Source organism: Alexandromys fortis, unplaced genomic scaffold, assembly GCF_014885135.2.
Source record: "Alexandromys fortis isolate MF-2015 unplaced genomic scaffold, M_Fortis_MF-2015_v1.1 scaffold_111, whole genome shotgun sequence".
Taxonomy (NCBI): domain Eukaryota; kingdom Metazoa; phylum Chordata; class Mammalia; order Rodentia; family Cricetidae; genus Alexandromys; species Alexandromys fortis.
In genome coordinates, this window is record NW_026067996.1 from 5,187,412 (window position 1) to 5,198,499 (window position 11,088).

At 43.3% G+C, this 11,088-nt stretch overlaps 1 pseudogene; it reads right to left on the reverse strand.

Annotated features, from left to right (window-relative positions):
* Positions 1–6,955: 6,955 nt before the first annotated feature.
* LOC126512480 (60S acidic ribosomal protein P0-like) lies at positions 6,956–8,017 on the reverse strand (annotated as a pseudogene).
* Positions 8,018–11,088: the final 3,071 nt, after the last annotated feature.

The window sequence follows — 11,088 nt, forward strand, 5'->3', positions numbered from 1 at the left end:
GGGGAGGGAGTGGGCATGGCTTGTCTCTTAAAGGGACAGAACAGATCATTACACTGCCATCCCAGTCCTGAGTAAGAAAGATGACAGCATGGGAAAGAGAATCCCTCATGGATATAAGGTGTACCTGAGAAACCAATGACTCTGCTAGGGACAGTGGGGAATATATATAATCGGCATGGGGAATCATCATGAATACAAGGCTACCTTGTACTACATGGTGAGTTTGAAGCCATCTTGGGCCACATGTGAAACTTCACCTTAGAAAAAAAAAAGGGGGGGAGGTAGAACAAGATGGGAGGGGGGAGCTACAAATTAATGTTTACTACCTCACACAGCCCTAAGTGACGTAAAGTTGTGTGTTGGTCTCCAAGTACCTTGTAATAGTAGAATGCAGGCATGGAAGTCAACGAGCAAATTGCCTCATCAGCTTTGGTGTAGAGGCTCAGAAAGCAAAGTGGTGATTTTGTAAAATGATGTGAGGAAGAGCTATGAAGAAGGCAGCATTCAACTGGTCTGGGATAGCAGCAAGCTTTCCTACTAGAGAAATAACCGATGTGGACAAAGCACAGATCTCTGTTCTGAGCAGAGAAGATACAGCACAGCCATAGAGTCAGGCAGAAGAGAGGTGTGGGCTGAGAATGACATAAACTCAGCTGAGTCCTGTGAGAACCACTGAGAAATGAGCACATGGGGGTAGGAGATGCTATTGCCAAACACCCAGTGATATGTTCAATCTTACTGGTGTGCCATCTTAGATGATATGTTATGTACATTTCTGTTTGGAACTTTTTGACCTATACCTATAGATAAGAGGCAGTAAAAGCCTCGGTAATTTGGCCTCAAGAATGTTGGGCAGGAAACTAGAACCTCTTCTGGCTAACACAAGCTATGCTGATCACAGGAGAATACTTAGATATATCACTTACTTTCTCTTGTCTTCTAGAGTTAAAAAGCCAATGCCATTTCTGACCCTCTCTGGGCCTGACTATTTCTAAAAGGCATCTGAAGATGCTGAGAAGCCGCACTGCTGAGAAAATCTGCAGGTGTGATTAGAAATGGTTTTGATGTCACTGAAGCCACCCTCTAGCACATCCAGGTCTACAGCTGTGTGCAGATCCTCTGTGGGCTCCATAACATCTCTGGTGCATCACCACTGAGTATACCTCAAATAGTAATGGCCTCAGGGCTGTCTCAGGTGGCTACAGTCACTGCTGCTGAGTTGGAGGGGCTGGGAACCCAGAGAATTAATGGCTCTTGGAAGCGCCCATAAATAATGTGGGCTGTAAATTGGTGCTCAAAGCCCCAAGCTCTTTTCTCCTCAGGCAGTGTACACTGGGGCTAGAGACCATGGCAGTCCCTGGTAGGATTGCTTTCCAATACTCATACTCATAGTATGATTTTAAAATTATGATGTGTTAGCTTTATCCTATTTTCTGAATCATTGATTAGTCACCCACACTTGGTAGGGTTTCCTTGAAAGAAAGCATTCTCAAATAAATCTCCTGCACTCAACTCAGCTTCTAGGGCCCCTAAGACATACACATGATGTGTGCACACCCATACTTTAGCCTCTTCTGAAACTGCTATACATTTGCATCACATAGTTTGGCGCAAGTACAAACACATTTTCAATGAATTAAATCTGGCTCTGAACTGGTCAGTACGGTGCGTCCTTTTCCTTTCCATTAACTCAGTGTTGATGCAAACAGAGAAATTAATGTCTCTGGTCTGTCCCCCATGGTGGCCACATAAATGTAGTGATGAGGTGAGCAGGCCTGCTTTTTGTCCTGCCAGACTCCCGCACGGCTAGCTTAGCCCCAGAAATAATTACACGGAAACTGTATTCATTTAAACACTGCCTGGTCCATTAGTTTCATCCTCTTATTGGCTAATTCTCACATCTTGCTTTAACCCATATTTAGTAATCTGTGTAGCACCACGATGTGGTGGCTTACTGGGAAAGATTCAGCATGTCTGACCTGGTGGCTGGCTCCATGGCATCTGCCTGACTCTGCTTCTTTCTCCCAGCATCCTGTTCTGTCTACTCCGCCTATCTAAGCTGCTGTCCTATCAAAAGCCAAGGCAGTCTCTTTATTTGACCAATGAAAGTAACACATAGACAGAAGACCCACCTATATCACATAAACACTCACTTTTTGTCTTAGCTGCTGTGAAGAGAAACCACAACCAAGGCAACTTATAAAGAAAGCATTTCATTGGGGGCTTGTTTACTGTTTTGCTTGGTGTCTCCATGATCATCATGGTGGGCAGTACTGCAGGCAGGCAGGCATGGTGCTGGAGCAGCAGCTGAGAGCCTGCATATGAACCCCATGTATGTGGCAGAAAGAGAATGAGATTGGGTCTGACAGATGTTTTTAAACCTCAAAGCTCACTCCCAGAGCCACATTTTCTTCAACAGAGCCATGCCTCCTAATCCTTCATAAACATTCCCCCAACTGGGGGCCAAACACTCAAATTTATGACCCTATCAGGGGCATTCTCATTCAAACAACCATACTTTCCAACTCTAACTATGGTTCAAAGTGAGTAACTTTCATCTCTTCATGGCACACACTTTTCTGCAATTATTCACAAATATAAAATTTGGTGTGGACTGTGCTGCAGATGTTCCTGAAGGTTCCACAACCTCCTGGGCATATTGATAACCTGTTCTTTCCTTTTTCCCCCTCAAAAGCCCTGTTCTGAGGCAAAGCATTGAATCTAGCCCGACTTCAGCATCCAGTACCCAATTCCAGCCGCTCTGACTGAAGCAAGTCACCATGTTTGTCTACACAGCCAGAGGCTTGAAAGTAAATTTCTTCATATCTGAATTTGTGAGTTTGAATGTGCATGTGTGTGTGTGCACGTGCACACATGTGTTTGGATATTATTATTTAAACAATTCACCCCTTTTTTGGGGGGAGAGTTTTGAAGACTATTATGAATCAAGGAGCTGAATCAGAGATAAGGACGCAGATGGAGCCGGAGCCTTGTGCATAACAAAGACTCCAGTCCTCAGTTGCACACTCAGCATTTATTCTGTGAGTGGGCTATTTATTCCCTGTTATAGTCATTTTGGGAGGGAGGGGAATCTGCTGGCACTGGGTAGGTTAGAGGGCAAGCAGGCCAGGTACTTTGGTGGCGCTGCCACTTTGAGGATTGTTTTTTAGTAGGTAACTAGGATTTCAAACAAACCCTAGTAAGTAACACAATCATTTTAACAACCAGGATGGATACTGATGGTCTGCAAATGAATGGGGAAAAGCAGGCAAACAGTTCTAGTCCTGGGTTATGTCATCTTCATTCAGTACTCCACTTAAGTGCTAAGTGTCTGGTGGGATGAATCCACACTCCCAAACCAGGGAGATCAAAGTGGGCACAAAGGGCCATTACGAATGCCAAGCCATAAGCCTGACTTCTATCAGGTTCATTAATTTCCAGATGATCTCTCCCAACATTTTCTTATATCAACTCTAGCTAACTATTGCCCTAATGGTTTGCAGGAGGCAACTCCCCATTATCATCCCAAATATTAGCATAAAAAACCCCCAAACCTCCAAGCAGCATATTCAGTTGAGGAAGGAGCAGAAAATAGGTAGGTAATTATTTTTTTATTAATTTTTGAAGGATGGAATTATAAATACACTACTCACTAGCATGGCCACTCATGCAATTCTGTTATGTTATAAAGAATAATCTGACCAGGTTGTTATGGTAACACACACACACACACAAACAAAAGAAAAAGAGTTCACTGCTAAATATGAGCTCTAAGAATGTGAATTCTGTAGAAAACATGGCTTGAGCTTTCTCAGAACTCTGCGGGGCTGCAAGGGACACCTGCCTACAGCTGTTTGAGCTTCATAATTCCCTGGGAGCTGGAATCAGGAAAGCGATGAATGCTTGAAGGAAAGAGGAGTCTCGCTTTGCCCTCAGGATATCTCCTTCCAACTCCCCACCTCTATTAATATGCAAGGCATGAAGCATTAAATGTCATACCCATGTCATACGCTAATAGTTAAGCACTGTGCAATTGAAGTGTAGAATTCTTTTGCCAACATATTTGGACTAAAATATCCTATTAATGAAAATAAAAGGTCAAAACCATATCTCTACATTTTGCTTCAAATTTTCCACCCAAATAAGTGCAAATAGGGGGACAGACACTACAGAATTTAACATGGAATTATCTCAGTTTTCTAATGAAAAATAAAGTCCTCAATAGAAAGATCTCAAACATATCAAACATCAACTAACTATATGTGAATAAAACCCTAAAGCTTCATTTAGTAAAGGAAATCCAAAAAAGGCCACATTTGACAAGAGAGGATATTATTTTATCTTCCATATAATTTTCATTAAAATATTATCATTGTTCACTTGTATGGGCATGGAAACACACACACAGGGGAGGGAGAGAGACAGACATGGAGACAGAAAGAGAGAGAGAGAGAGAGAGAGAGAGAGAGAGAGAGAGAGAGAGAGAGAGAGAGAGAGAGAGAGAGAGAGAGAGCGCCTCTGAACATGGATGGATGTTAGAGCACAACTGTGCAGATCCAGTTCCCTTTTGACTTTTGCATTGTTTCTGGTGGTGGAACTCAGGTCACCTTTACCCACTGACCTGTCTCAATGGCCTCCAGATAGCTTGTTTATTGTCACAGTTTTTCACATTACCCCCCTCTTCATTTTATCTCAAACATACCATTAATGATAGCACTAAGAAAGGATGCAAGCCATCGAATGCAATTTCATTCCAAACAGAGCTCACTCTGTCATTGACAGTCTACCAGTATCCAGTTCTGGAACGCTCTTGCAAATGGCTTTCAAATATCTATTTCCTGCATCAATAAGAATCCAATTGACTCTAGGGACTGAGAGTTTGCATGAGAATTTGAACAAGGCGACTTCTCCCAGAGACTTGTCAAGACTGTCTAAAACTGTCAGCAACTCCTTGTGAAATTCTCTGATGGGTCAGACTGTATATGCACCTCACTCTATTTCTCTACATATGCATGTTACCCTCACTTCCCTGATGCCAACCCATGACACTTATATAGCCCACCAAGATGACTTCTTGGGTTTTGGTGTAAGCACCAGAGTGGCAGGCACTGCTCTGTGTTAGTCGGCTGTGCAAACACTTGGCCACTCTAATTTGCTGTAGAAGACAGGTCTGTTGGATGTGTTTCCTCTAGCTTGCTATGTACAATTCATTTGGTTCATTCTTGGTTCCCTTACAATGCACAGCTAATTTGCTATTCAGATTTCACACCTGTAGTTCCCAATTTTTTTTTTGTGTGTGTGTGCACAGCACACTTTCAAACCTAGACATCTGAACAGCAGCCCTCGTATCAGCAATAATTGTAAGCTAAAGCTGAGTACAATAGGAAAACACTTTCTGGCTGCAGAAGATTTATCCACACTCTTGCGTTCTTTTCTTTGCTACCCTTGTGCTTTGTCTCTTTTCAACACTTATTGTAAATGAGCACATGAAAGTCAAAATTACATCTTTATCAGGCCCATAAGGCAACTCAATACATGAACACACCACACAACTAGCTGTTTAGGTAAAATCCTGGTTGACTCAAGTATGCATAGTGGGAATGCAGCCGTGACATGACAGAGAAGGTCACATGACAGACAAGGTCACTATCCTCCTGGAGTTTATGTTGTGGGGACAGAGAGAAGAGGTAGATTATTACACAAAATGTTCATCTGCACTAAGGTCACTCTAATAGACAAACAAAACAAAGAGCAAATTTAAATGCTATCACAAACATTTCCTGCCTCTAAAAGGCTTGGGGGAAGAGAGATCAGCATATTTTGCTCTGCTTACCATTCAGAGACTGCTAAGTACCCTGACAGCACCAGATGTGAACTCCAAAGTGAGTGGCATCTGGTCCAGCACATGCGAGAGAAGGCTTGGCTCTCCAACGTGCCTCAGAACATCTGCAGGGATCTTGGAGACTTTTAGGACAAGACCAGCAACTGGTGCTCCATAAACAGGGGCCCTCAGGGGATGCCCCTACCTCTGCCTTCTGTGTTCTGGGTTATAGGCAGTTGCCTGGGTTCTGATTCACAAGCCTGCCTGGCAGGTGCCTTATCCACTAAGCCGTTTCCCCAACCCTCCTTTAGTGTTAAAGGAAATGTATACAATTAATTAATTTGCTGAGGAAACAAGGCTCACAAAACTTTTCATATAATGGGCCACCATAGAACCACACCAAAAATGTCATTTGCCATTTTTATTCTTGTGAGTTTCTACTCTTAAGAGTGGAGTCTGTAAATTCACGCAGGGAGTGAATATGAGCAATTACTTATTCAGGAAGTATTTACCAAGGACAAACTTGATATGAAAATGGCACTCGGGTGTCCCTTATGATGGAGATACAAGAACAATGTAACTTTTGATGCTTAAAACATAATTTGGAGTGGTGGGTAAGATAAACACAGAATAATGAAGATTTAAAGAAAACATGCGATCATGAGTCAAATTAGAGGGACACTGGCACATGTGTTGGGGTACATCCCCATACCTTGCTGCCATTCTACCAGTTTAAGGACGAAAAGAGATTAACCAAAGAAGTATTGAAAAGGATCCTGTCCTAGACAGCTTGGCCCATTAGGAAGTCCTTTTATCTATAATTAGATGACCATTCCTGCACACACGTCTAAAGATTTCTTCACTCAATAGCTTAGGTATTATGAAAGCACAGAACATAAAATACTCTAAGAAATTACTTCATAGTTGACCATTTGTTTAGGTAATATTGTTATTAATGCTTATTGATTGATTGATCTGTTGATTAATAAACTTTTTATGATGGGTGTGATCTGCAAGCAACTGAAGTATCTGGTTCTTGGCAATGTTGAGGTGGAATTGCTTCTTCCTCATTTGGTGATAAAATTTAGTTGATATTATGAATTTTCCTTTTTTTTTTCTTTAACAGAAGTAAGCTTTTATTTCCACGTTTCTTGGATTAAGTTGTCTGAATTGGTTGCTTTGAGAGGATTAGTCAAAGAGACCAAATCCCATATCTTCATCTGATTCCTCAGACTCTTCCTTGGCTTCAGCCTTCGCTGGGACTGCAGCGGCAGCAGCAGGAGCAGCAGTGGTGGCAGCAACCACAAGGGTAGCAGCCACAAATGCAGATGGATCAGCCAAGAAGGCCTTGAGCTTTTCAGCAAGTGGGAAGGTGTACTCAGTCTCCACAGACAGAGCCAGAACCCGTTTGTACCCATTGATGATCGAGTGTGGCACTGAGGCAACAGTTGGGTAGCCGATCTGCAGACAAACACTGGCAACATTCTGGACACCCTCTAGGAAGCGAGAGTGCAGAGCCTGCTCTGTGATGTCAAGCACTTCTGGGTTGTAAATGCTGCCATTGTCAAACACCTGCTGGATGATCAGCCCAAAGGAGAAGGGGGAGATGTTCAGCATGTTCAGCAGCGTGGCTTCACTGGCTCTTACTTTGTCTCCAGTTTTTATCAGCTGCACATTACTCAGAATTTCAATGGTGCCCCTGGAGATTTTAGTGGTGATGCCTAAAGCCTGTAAAAAAGAGGTCTTCTCGGGCCCCAGACCAGTGTTCTGGGCTGGCACAGTGACCCCACATGGGGCGATGGCACCAGCACGGGCAGCAGCTGGCACCTTATTGGCCAGCAACATGTCCCTAATCTCAGTGAGGTCCTCCTTGGTGAATACAAAGCCCACATTGCCCCGGATATGAGACAGCAGTTTCTCCAGAGCTGGGTTGTTCTCCAGGTGCCCCGGATGGCCTTCTGCATCATGGTGTTCTTGCCCATCAGCACCACAGCCTTCCCTCGCAGGGACATGCGGATCTGCTGCATCTGCTTGGAGCCCACATTGTCTGCTCCCACAATGAAGCATTTTGGATAATCATCCAAAAGTTGGATGATCTTAAGGAAGTAGTTGGACTTCCAGGTCGCCCTGTCTTCCCTGGGCATCACAGCGGTGCGTCAGGGATTGCCACGCAGGGTTTAAAGATGATGTCACTCCAACGAGGACACCTGGTGAGAGACTGAATTTTCCTTTTTTAATATATATACAAAAATACATTTATATATATACAAGTGTGTGTGTGTGTGTGTGTGTTTCAGACTGGTCTTGAACTCATTGTGTAGCTGGGAATGACCTTGTACTTTTGATACTCTTATTACTACCTCCTTAATGCTGGCATTATAGATGTGAGCCACCATGCTTAGCTTATGCAGCCCTGGTGATTGAAACTAACGCTTCACCTATTCTAGACAAGCCCTCTATCATCTATCTCCAGCCCCTCCCTTTATAATTTTAATGATAAAATGGTAGCTTCTAGATTTGACTCCACCACAATTTGCAGCTTAAATCACACACATTCCATTTCCCCCCACTCAAGATTGTCAATCAATCCAGAGGTACTGACAAGACCACTGTCACCCCATGTGTCTCACCTTCTCTAAACCAGGGAAACAGATGAGCCCTGATACCCAGAAGCTCCCAGTGGTCAAATTGGGCTTGATCTCTGATGATCCCAACAACTCCAGCAAGCACAGGACATTTGTTCCACATCACCTAATCACCAGATCCAATGCTCTATCTTTGGCAGGCGTGGCTACATCACTTCAAAGAGAAGAACCATTCCTCGTCTTCTCTGCTCCCCTCTGCCAGAGCTAACATCCTCTAAAGTACAGTCACTGGCTACTGTTCAGAACAGACTTCTTCCTTTAATTTATTCACATTATCTGCAACTTTAGCCTTCTCCAGGTAAACTGCATGGTTCTCATGTACAATATGAAAATCAGACACTAGTTACTAAAACCTAACCGACATTAGTTATTCGCCAGTTCTTACTCTGTTTGCCCAGTATGTTCAGGCACTGCTCCACGTCATTTTCACGGACTCCTTATTTAGTTGTTCCTTGGATCCATGAGGAGTATACCTCTTGAATGACATTATTTTGGTGAGGAATGAGGTCCAGAGAGATAAAGGACTTACCTACAGGAGTCCAGCTAGGAAGTGGTGGAGAATGGATAAGAAGAAGTCCTGGCCTGTTATTACTATGCTCCAAGGCAGGTGACTTATTAGTATACAGGAGCCAAACACAGGTTGGCCACCTTGCATAATTTCCCCAACTGCTGTGTAGTTTATGGAATAGTGTAATAAAGGTTAAGGGAACAGGCTCCAGGGGCAGGCTGATTCTTACACACTACTTAATATTCATAAGGCCTTTGAAGAGTCATTTAACCTCTCTCAACTCAGTTTCCTCCTGTTTGAGGAAAAATAATGGAATCTTCTTGCTGGGGTGTCGGTGAGAGTGAAACCTGGTGAAGAGGGCACATACTTAGGAAAGTGTCACATGCTCAATAACTGTCCCTGAGCATTAGAACAGTGAAATCACGGAGCATTACTGGGACACTCCGTTGTCATGGGAGGGACTGAGACATCAGCGGGTGAAGGCTTGGGAAGGAAGACTAGAGAGAGGGCAATTTGATGTGCATAAAAAAAGAATTAGAGCCAAAGGCGAAGTGTTTAGAAACAGGTGCTGGAAGCAGGGGAGCCTGAGTACCGTTTCCAGTCCAGGAATTGTGATGGGTTTGCCTCCCTATCGTGGATTTGCATCTGGATGTAATGCAGACTTTGCGAGAAGGAGGGGGCACAGAGCTGCTACCACAGAGGCCTTGGCTGCTGTTCAGGGCACTCAGGCTGCATGTCTCTTGTTTTCTCCTGAATTATTTATCCCAGGCATCTGTGTTACATTATCTTTACGTAATGTCACGGTGGAAATGTGAGAACGCATGCTCCTTTCTCATTTGTCCATTGACAGTGAATGCGCCCCGCAGATTCCAGGTGTCTTTTCTGCTTCTCTACACTCACATCTGCAGCTAGCTCCCTGTCAGCATGAGCCCATGCCTTCTCCTTGGGGGAAAAGTGAAGCCAGCCTCCAGCCGGCTCAGGGATGATAGACAGCCCTCGATTTGCTCTGCTTAAAGATAAGCGCAGTTACTTTTGCCAAGGGCTTAGCAACTCACCAACCCTGATTGCCTAAGCGACCTACATTGGAACTGGTGGTTTTTGAACACCAACACTCAAATGTCCTCTGCATGGGAGCTGGAATCTGAGCCCAGGTCAAACTGGAAACACCTTGGATACTCCAAGCATTCCAAAAGGTATTTCAGGAGACTCTTTAGATTAGAGTTTCTACAACAAACCCAGAAACTGCAATAACAGTTTAACAATGTAATGACCAGTTGTTTAATATTTATTAGAAACCAAATTATATACTTCACTAACTCACATAAACTGAATCATAACCTTAAAAGACATTTTCTTATCTTCATTTTAAACAAGTGGGAAAAAATTTAGGTTCTGGCCAGTTAAGCAACCTATCCAAGTTTACCACAGAGTGAGTAAATACAAGAGCTCAGATTTAATCTCAAAATTTCTCTGCTGTTTTCTTTCTTTCAGCGTGTGTGCATGTGAGGTGCACATACATGGGGGGGGTTATTTGGCTTATAGTTCTACATCACTGTTCACCATTGAAGAAAGTCGAGACAGGAACTCTAATAAGTGAGGAGACTGGGGGCAGGAGCTGATGCAGAGGTCAGAGAGGGATGCTGCTTAGCCAGTTGGATTTTTATATCTGTTAAAGATAAAAGGGTTGGGTGGAACTCTCATACAGAAAATACTTACACAAGGATCAAGAGGCATTCAGTCTTAGGGAATCCATTAAGTGTTAACTTTACATAAACATCAGGGTATGGAGATAGGCAATGCCGTGGTTCAGCTTCAAGAGTGGTGGTAGCAAGAGTGGTGAAGACGGCAGTAGTAAATACCGGCAAATGAGAATCCGGTAAGGTCCAAGCATGGTGCTAAGATCTTTGCAGGTACTGACTTAGCTAACCCTAACCACCAAATAAAGAAGTGGTTATTTCTTTACTATTACTATACAAATAGTAATATTTGTATTACTATACTCAGTCCTAGAACATGGAGAATTTAAATATCTTGTTCAAGGTCCAAGAGTTTTCTGCCAGTCGAAGTGGGATTTTAGCCATGGGAGATTAATCTTAGAGTCTATACTCTTATTT